Genomic DNA, 10373 nt, shown 5'->3' with positions numbered 1-10373 from the left:
TTCTTCCTTCTTGTAGTTATGTTTATTGGTGCACTAACTCACTTATTGTTCCTTCTTCCTTCTTGTAGTTATGTTTATTGGTGCACTAACTCATTTACTGTCCCTTCTTCCTTCTTGTAGTTATGTTTATTGGTGGACTAACTCATTTATTGTTCCTTATTCCTTCTTGTAGTTATGTTTATTGGTGTACTAACTCACTTATTGTTCCCTCTTCCTTCTTGTAGTTATGTTTATTGGCGTACTAACTCACTTATTTTTCCTTCTTGTAATTTTATAATACTGATTAATTTACTCATTACATTAACACAGTTTGTACCTTCGCGAGATAACATTTGTAGTGTGCAATTATTAAATATTTTAAATTTCTTTATTTAAGTAAACTTATAAAACCCTTAGAAGTAAGAACATTTATTCAAAACTAATAGTGTTTGGGCTTTTCTTTTTCTGGAAAAATACATAAAAGCAAATATAAGACACTTGATCAAAAATCCATATTGAGATTACATCACTAAAACTGCATATCTGTTTAACGTTAAAAGTTATTGCGTATAGGTTTCTATTAACCCGCTGTTTATGGTATAAACTTTCCTAATTTTATTATCAATTATCAGATTGTACAATTTGTTTGAAATTTATTAGGTTTCGTCAAAATTCTATCGACGTTGCTGGTGTTAGCAAGAATCGTGGAATATGAAAGAGGAATTACTAGTCACGTATTTAGATAACGTTAATTTTTATAATCACAAATATTTTGCTTTGTCAATTTAATAGAATGATGGTCGTTATTACAGCGTTATCACTTTTAGAACACAGTTAATCGATGATCATCTCGTTCCTACTTCTAAATCTTATTTATATGTAATTCACATTTGGGATGTTTTGAAACTACCAAGAAAAACTTAGAAAAGGTATTGTAAAAATGTAAAATTGAGGTGTATTTTGAGTAATTCCGGCCATCAGTACCTTGAGTGAAATGTTGATGTGGCATACCGTCCTATGAGAACGTGTATTTTGTGATAAGTGGAAAAATAAGAACAAGTTGAATTCGAACTCATTAACTTGCTTTCCGGAGAGGTGGTCTCACTAAAATATCAAAATCGAATCCCAATCCTCTCGGTTCTTCGATAATTGGTTTATTAATACAAAATTTAGCAGTATTCTCAAGCTGTGTTATCAGCCTTTCAAGGTCAGAAAACGTTAATTTTACATCATAAAGAGTAATTAAAGTTAACAAAGTTCTATATAACTCGTTAAAATAATTTTAGCACTTTTATTCAAAGAAAATGAAATTTGTTTAACCACATGTAATTTATTTTCTTCTGGAGTCCGAATGGCCTACAGGAAGTTATATCATTGTTTATTCGTTCTTTTCCCGAAACTCTTTGCTACTAAAATTAGGAGAAAATAAAAGTTATTGTTGTTGTTCTTCCAGAATGTTATAAAATTTGAACTTTCTTTTTAACGTTAATTTTATATACTGTTTCTTAATCTAAGGGATCGTAATTGTGAAAATAAAATAAAAATAACGAAATATTTATGTTATTATGAACCACTGAACTGTATATTTTCTTGTGTTATAGAGAACTATTTAAGTTTATTTATTATGAAAATTTAAACTCATTGATTGTTAATTGATTATGTTGAGATAATTGTCAGGGAAAGAACAATGATAATTGAAAAGTTTGGGTAACTGAGCCTTCATGACAGCATATCACAATAAATAAAATAACATCACCTAATAAAAATACACATAATGTGATTAAAAATTTCCACATACACTATCATAACAGAACTAATCTAAAGTCAAATGTCAAAAATTATGTCTGCCATGTATTTTTTTTCATACAAGTTACAGTTCATCTCTATCCTGGAAAATCTGTTATTTAAAAAAGTAATTTTATAAATTCAACAGCGCAAATATTGCTATTGAATATCAATATCGATTTAATCAATTCAGTAACAAAAATGCGAGACATCTTTTCCATGTACAATATTGTATTTATATATATTTAGTACATGTGGCAATATAAAATTCCCTTTATATATATATATATATATTTGGCACTTGAAACTTATATTGTTTTAGGATTTCTGTCTCATTTGTATTTCTGTAGGATTTAATGTTATATTCCGAAACTCTAAAATTTTTTCATCACAGATGTTTCTTAAGAATTGAGAGTTTTAAATGAACCTATTTTATTGTACTTTTTTCTCGTTCTTTCTGAATTATATTTAACAGTGTTTGTTTTTGCTCATTGTTCCTTAATCCAATCTATTAATATATAGATATGTATGTGTAAAATATGCATTCGTTTATGGAACTTACCCAAAAGATGAATTCATTGAGATATGAGAAACACTGTTTTATCATGAATGGAATGATGGTACCAGTAAGTATATTTTATACATTCAACTAGTTTATTTGTCACTAAAATCTCTGGATACAGATATCAAAGCTGAACTAACACATAACTTGAGCATAGTTTGTTCCATTTACCTGCACTGAATCGACCTTCAGAAACTTTCACTCACTCTCTAAGTTTATCGTTGAGAGAAAAAATACCAATAGGGAAATTCTTAAATGGAATGGAAATTAAAACCACAGAATTTATCTTCAAGATATTTGTACTTGTTCATATTCAAATAGTTTCATTCATTCATCTAGTAAAGAAGTAATTCGTAAGACATTAATTCACTTTCAAATAGTTTCATTCATTCATCTAGTAAAGAAGTAATTCGTAAGACATTAATTCACTTTCAAATAGTTTCATTCATTCATCTAGTAAAGACGTAATTCGTAAGACATTAATTCATTTTCAAATAGTTTCATTTATTCACCTTGTAAAGACGTAATTCGTAGAACGTAATTCATTTACAAGTAGTTTAATTTATTCATTTAGTAAAGACGAAATTAATTTCCAAATAGTTTTATTTATTCATCTAGTAAATATATAATTCGGTCCTTTACTATCTCATAATGTAACTACCAAAGAGTAAAACAAACTTTAGCCTCTCTTTTCTGGAAAATCTTTGAAGCAAATTATAATCCTCCCAAATCATGAATAATCACGTGACTTTTAATATTTTCAACATAAAGACTTGTGCTCAACTATGCGTTAGGTCAATAGGCTGTTCCTTGTCCAGAATGATGAAAATTAATAAAACTCATTGAAAAGCCAGTACATAAAATTAGATCTTACAGGATACGCAAGTACTGCTCTTTGATGAACAGTCCAAGAAAATATTTCTTAATGCGTCTCGTTAGTTTAATTGTATTTTATCACTTGTTAATATCTCTTCATCGTTATTTAAAACTTAATAATCATCACTCATTTTTTATTACAGTATTGCTAATTATTAGTACCATCTTTATTTAACAGTATTGTATTTATCAAAAGGATTAAATAAATATATTTATTTCATAAAACTGTAATAAACCAGTTGATCTAGAAGGATTGTTGCAAGTGTGTCATTTGCTTTCTTGGTCCACAAATATCAGACACAAGAACAAATTCATGACGAAACTATTTTGCGTGAAAATAGATTATTATTTAGGTTTTGTTATATATTAGATTTTACTTATCATACCACTTTACTGAAGAGCGTGTTAATCAGGATGACCTGAAAAAAAAATATAAACCCATGAAAAGGTAATGGTTTCATTCTCAGTGGCATATGTTTGATTTTGTGACATGTGGATGCAATGTTTTTCTTCCCCACTTTCTCCTGTTAGTTAAAATATTGTTATTTAGAAGGGTGCGGATTGACCATATGATAGATTTCGAAACTGGCGACTCACCGTGTTCGAATCCGTGTGATACAACAAAATATTCCATGTATTTGAAATTGTGGGTCGCTATAAGAGTAACAGTCAATCCCTTAGCAGGGATGATGGGTGGTAGGATGCTGTTTAATGGCTGCCTTCCTTCTGGTCAGGAGTTCAAAATTAGGGGAGGAGGCAGACAGTCGTAAGCTTTGTCATAAATACAAATGCGTTATCTATTTAACCTAATGTATACAAAAGCCAGCTGCCTTTTGTTAACTGTCCGTTCGTCTGTGTCGCTTAGCAACAAAACTGTATATATATATTACATTCGAACTTAAACACTCAGAAAACCATCTTAATTGTGTAGGTACATCAGTTTACAAGGGGAAAACTATTTTAACTACATAGGGTTTGTGAAATCTTCCACTCACCACACAGCCTCTTGAATAAGACAATTTCATGTAGTAAATAAATCAGGTACATTTCAATAATTTCTGCTGGGGCGTTATACGACAAGGTTTGGGTGAAAATACTATGTTAGTGAGGCCTTGGACTCCTACTTCCTACAGTTACTACCCTCACAAAAATGTTTTTAAATTGATTTTTTTTTGGGGGGGGGGGTATTTTTTAAGAATATGTTTTCTTCTGCTAATAGATATAAATATCATAATATCACTGGTTCAACAGTCGTGAAAGTAACTAAAAGATGCCACTGGGATTTTTGACACTGAGTTTTAGTCTCTACATACACGACATTGAAAAATAATTATCAAATAATCTATGGTATACTTTTTACTTTTACATAATATCCACACAGCTTTAAAAGTCTTTATGTGGTTTTAAACTTGTCGAAATATTTTGGTTCTTATTTATACGTAAGTATAAATCTGATTTTATTTTTCTTTGACAACTTTATTCCACATTTAAAAAGTGTAAATTGCACGAGATATTTGTGTTCTATGTAATATATTTTACAGCTATCCAATTTTTGTAGGATCATTTAAATTGCACTTTTTTCTGTGTTACGAGAATTTCATGTAGACCTTTGAATCCTGTTTTAGACTTTAACAATGTTCTATTATCTATTTCAATGTTCTAAGTACTACTTGTAGAACTGAGATTATATCATATCAAAACATGTCGTGTATATCAAGTAAAATAAAAAAGGCGTATTATTTTATTATTTGCTCGTATTTTCAGTTTCGGCCATTTTTTTGAGAAATATACACGTTTAGAGATATATTTTAAAAATAATCGTCGTTTAGTGAAAGCGATATTCTTTATGATAAAATTAAATAAATAAAATATCATAAATAGCAGGAACAAGTTTATCTCAAACACGAAGAAAATAATTTAATGGTATATAACGTCCAAGCTAATTAATGTTGACATTTTATAGACCAATAGGTGTGATGCTATATCACAGCAAGTTTGGTGATATTTTAACACCACATAGTTCTTTACTGGTCCAATAGGAGACAACAATAGCTGATGAACTCCACTACTATGGCAACGAATCGTCGATAGTAGAGTACGAGAGGAAAAGTTTTCGTTTTCTCTTCTGAATATTCGTCCAAGCTACAAAAGGGTTATCTGTGGATAACCGTCCTTAGCTGGTAGAAATGTAGCACTGTAGAGCGAACACTATTCACGTGGTCGTTTAGATACATTCTGGGTGCTCTTTAAAATAAATCCATATAAGAACGTTCTTTACACCAATTACACCGCTACCTGCTAGTAACAACTTATTCTGTCACAACACATACCTCGTGAGAGACTCTTGTGGCTTTCACCATGATAATTTTTAACAGCTTTCACAATTTATAGCTATAAATAGTTGAACATCTAAGGAGGGGCTTGTGCGACAACCAGGGGCGTTCAGAAACTGTGGGTTTTTCTTCAGCCTTTTAGAGAGTGGTCCGTAACATATGGGATTTCTCAATAATTTACCTAGCCAAGTTTGAAATATACGTTTGACGTATTATTTAATTTAATTTTTGTTGGTTGTAGTTAAGCATAAAGCTACACAACGGGCTGTCTGTGCTGTGTCCACAACGGGCACCGAAACCCGATTTTTAGCGTTAAAACTCTGCAGACTCACAACTGTGCCACTTTGGAGCTAATTTATTTTTATCTGAATTTTGTATTTATAAACTCATATAATGATGTATGTAATTTAGAATATAAATTATTCTTATCGAGCAAATGCAAAATTATAATAATAGAGCTCAATACATTTAACTCAATAATTGGTATAATCGAGCACACGGAAGGAACATGTTCTAATTATTCAATGCAGCGGTTGATAAAGTGATAATCTCTGTAAAACTATTAACAAGAACAGCATTATTATTAAAAATAAATTATATACATTTCTGCTTCCTCCAAACCCACGTGTCATATTTTAAAACCAATAAAGTGGATCTTACGAAGTTAAAGATAAAAATATCAGAAACAGTTTAGAAATGAATTTCGATCAGTTATTAGAATAGAGCTATTTATTACTCGAGTGTTGGTTATTTTAGACGACAATATTAGATCGAAACTTCACTATATTTGTTGAAAATGACGAAAATTCCTGATGCTTTGGACTACAGAGTAATCTGAAATAATTTTTACTAATATTGAGTAATTATCTGAGTGTGTTTTATATGAAGTGAGATAACAGACAATAAGAATATCAACTTTTTTTAATTTTGGTTTTCAACAGTTGCTGTTTGACACGTGCACCTTTAGCTATGTTAATAGCTTCAGGATGAACGTCAGAATTTATAGTCACTTGTCATATCTACCTTATAATATACTTTTAAAGAGATCTGATGCTTGAAGTAGGCATCGCGGTCATAAAAAGAGTAATATGCGCTTGCTGGTGAAGCCTGATAAATTTTATTGATTATTAAAGTCTGAAAATATTTTTTCAGAAGTACAGATCATCGATCCAAACGATATATGTTTGTGAAGAAATCTGCTATTTCAATTTAAGTTTTTGTTTTACTACTTGAGCTATGTAATTTAAAATTCTTATATGAACAGAAAGGTGAAAATAAGAAATATATATTTTGAACTTACAGATGCAATTTGGCTAAAATCGCAAAATAACATGATTATTATACATTTTAAATTGACGAGCTAATAAAAGAGAAGCGCATATATTCAACGAGTGTTTTGAAATCGGCTTGGCGGTGATAAGCATACATTTTTGCGGCGAATATTTTACGCCAATATGAAATAAAAATAGCTTAATAACACTTTTTTAGGGATGTTGGTCATTGTTGCCATAAACTGTAAAATTTTATCTCATGTTTCAATGTAGGTTGAACGGAATATATATCTTGGGAGTGGGGAGTTGAGGGGGTGTCCTAGCAACATATGAAGTCAGACCTTGTATTTGGTGAAGGTTGTAGATGATAATTTCTGGCTAGGAATAGCTTCGGGACTATTATACACATGTTGTTGAAACTTAGCAATAAGGCTAATAATTTACTTTTTTTTTACTGATTACATGCACCTATCCACAATAGATACAATCATATCTTATATGATGAAATTACTTATCCGATAATTGAAATATGGAACAGTATGAAACATTTAAATTATTAAAGACAGTATGGATCCAAAATAAGACGACCATTATTCCATCGTCTAGCCTACGTTTTGCGCTACAACCGTTCATTATACATTCTCCAGATATTATATTTATAAATCATTATATTTTCTCTCGGAAGTGTTATTCTCTACGAACATGTGGCATTATTGCCAGAAGAATGACAACTTGAAGAAAACCAAAACATATTAATCTTTAATTCAGTTAAACTCTGGATACACTCTAGTCAGAAGTAAAGAATACAAAACGATGTTTTTCCTACTCACAAACTGTTCTGATGTAAGTAGTTCCTACGAGTCTTAGAAAAGCTATATATATATAAATACACACACAGTACGTGTACGTATAAATACTAAATTGTAATAATTTTATTCGTCAACCAGGCGAAAATGGCAAGAGTGAAGTGGTTTACATAAAATATTATACATACTCATAACATTAGGATGTATGTTAAATATAATGTCTTTCAAGCGCGTGATTTTGAGTGAAACATAACATCTCAAACCATTGTTTAATATCATTCGGTTTCGCCATTTATGACATTAACAAGGAATTAAATGCAAATTGTAAAAAGAAACGTATTTCCTTACCCAGTTGAAATCATCTATTATATAAATACTGATTAATTTTCTTAGTTTTAAACTTTAATATAATACACATGTGAATATTATTATTAAGTTTTTAGAGCAGTATGAAGAGCAAGCCAACGCTCATAAGCTGTTTGTTAGTGAAATTGATGTTCGTATCAAAGAACAAATTGACCACTGTCTAGTTCTAATAAAGGAGACTACAGATATAGTCCATTCTAGAAGCAAACTCCAAAAGTGGCTAAGTTCTGGAACAACTGTAATCTATTTTAGGGGTAGTATTCACTAAAAATGTCTTAGTGCTAGGAGAAACCTTACTTCTGAAAGAGACGCCAAACTGAAATAATCCTTCGTGGGCGGATTTCAAAAATACTTTAATTCTGGAAAAACTCCAAAAGTGGCTAAGTTCTGAAACAACTTTAATCTATTTCAGGAGTAATAGTCACTAAAAGTGCCTTAGTGCTGGGAGAAACCTTACTTCTGAAGGAGACGCCAAACTGAAATAATCCTTCGTGGTCGGATTTCAAAAATACTTTAATTCTGGAAAAACTCCAAAAGTGGCTAAGTTCTGGAACAACTTTAATCTACTTCAGATATGCTGGGAGAAACCTTATTTTAGAGGCAAATCTGAATCTTTCTTTGTTCTTGAACGGTCGTAAAAACTACATAAACAGGTTCCAAAGGTATTTATACTTTACTGCTTGAATACCATAAAACAAACCCCTAAAGTGCTTGGAACGATAATAGATTTGGAGCTGGAGATATATAATATATTCTAGAGTGTTTTTACAACTTAGCCCAATTGGCAGATTATTTTCATTTTTTCTCATCATTCACAAACAAAACTTTCCAACATCTTTATAATAACGTAGAGAGGAAAAGGGTATTGTTATTTAAGATGTCATGAACTTATCTTCAATTACAATAACGAATTGTAACAGTGGATTGCCATTTGTAGGTAACTCTGTAGTTCGATTTCGTACATGTTGTTCGGGTTTCAGTTTCAATTAAAACTTTATTGCCATCTTCTCTACTTATTTATCAATGTTTTTCAAAAATGGTTGACCAGAAGTGAATTTAGCTTTTTTTCTGGCACATGTCTTTTGAGATAACTTCATACATGAATTAGCTATTCGATAAACATTGCGAGTACACGGGCACGTGATAGTCTCGCCTTAAATATTTCGGATTCCAACACAAATTTTGAATTGAATCCCAAGCTTTTGTGTAGATTTTTTCATATATTTTATTTCTATAGAACAGGAAATAGGTCATAGCCTCCACTTGTCATAACATTACCACAACTGGTAAGAGAGGTATGTAAAAATAGTAATTTCCTAAAATCGTAAAATTTTCCATGCAATTCCAGGCAAAACGTTTGTACTAGAGACATTTAACCGACCAATAAGAAATCATTTTGGGTTCAACATTATAATAATAAACTTATATAATAGAATGATATATTTTAATAACTATCATGAGAAATGTGGTTACGAATAGCTTTAAGGTGGGCGTATATATATATATATAACACATTTAATATTTTGAAATTATTTTCATTTGCACACTTGTATTTTCCTTTGACAGATGTGGAAAGCTGGAAATTGAGAATATAATATCACAAAAATTTTAAGAGTAAAAAAGTACTAGTGTAATATTATTAGAATTGGTTGTTGAGTGATAGCGGAAAGAACAACCACTGTAATGTAAAATAGAAGTTGAATACATGGGTATCTAAGTATGAGTTATGATGATATCTTATAGAAAAGATATGTTGCTTTAAATTGTTATAATATAGGTATTCAAAGATTACTGATGAATACTTAACAAAGAATAACGGAAATACGTATGTATTCCAGCAAAGAATCTGTGTTAGTGAAATTTTGTGAAAATTCCTATGTTGCTAAGACAGTCCACTCAATTCGAAAAGTGTAATCAGACAAGCCGCAGCGTTCCAAGTGGCAGGTTTGATAAAAAAGCAGCTGTGCTACTGATCGTCGTCAATCTCACCGAATGCCTTAGCAATTGACACCTCCCCCGATCTCTACCTACCTGACGAACCTTTCTGTGTCTTCCGCCCACTCACCAACGACACCGACACCGAGGACCCCACGCCTTTACCACCTGCCTGGAACCGGATACTGTTCCACAATAAAACCATGTTGAACATCAGGAGACTCCACAACTCATTCAAAAGCTAATCAACCCCCACGAACTGGACTTCACTTTGCCTTCCACACTTACTTCTTCTCGCTAACCGGACACTAGTAACGAATTGGTCGTTACCAGTGAAAGTGGGTTTTCTCGGGGTACACCCGTTTCCCCCCATATTAAATTCTCGGCATAGGATTTTTAGCTCCCCGCCACCCTGATGGACCAACAGTCCGATATCGGCCATTTTAGTTTAGTCTACTTT

General features: G+C 31.4%; 1 protein-coding gene across 2 annotated transcripts in view; it reads left to right on the top strand.

Annotated features, from left to right (window-relative positions):
- LOC106458351 (diacylglycerol kinase 1-like) overlaps window positions 1–10373 on the top strand; it is a 346054-nt gene that overhangs the window by 320929 nt on the left and 14752 nt on the right. Inside the window, exon 27 of one of the 2 annotated variants that reach the window (XM_022384764.1) lies at window positions 640–4959. The exons of the other annotated variant lie outside the window; for it this stretch is intronic. The gene's annotated coding sequence lies outside the window, so the exon portion shown is untranslated. Of the gene's footprint in view, window positions 1–639; window positions 4960–10373 lie in introns of those variants that run through there. 2 annotated transcript variants of the gene reach the window in all.

The sequence above is a fragment of the Limulus polyphemus genome, unplaced genomic scaffold (genome assembly GCF_000517525.1).
Source record: "Limulus polyphemus unplaced genomic scaffold, Limulus_polyphemus-2.1.2 Scaffold22, whole genome shotgun sequence".
Lineage (NCBI taxonomy): Eukaryota > Metazoa > Arthropoda > Merostomata > Xiphosura > Limulidae > Limulus > Limulus polyphemus.
The sequence above is the reverse complement of the archived record's forward strand: the minus strand, read 5'-3'. Positions and strand labels throughout refer to the sequence as shown.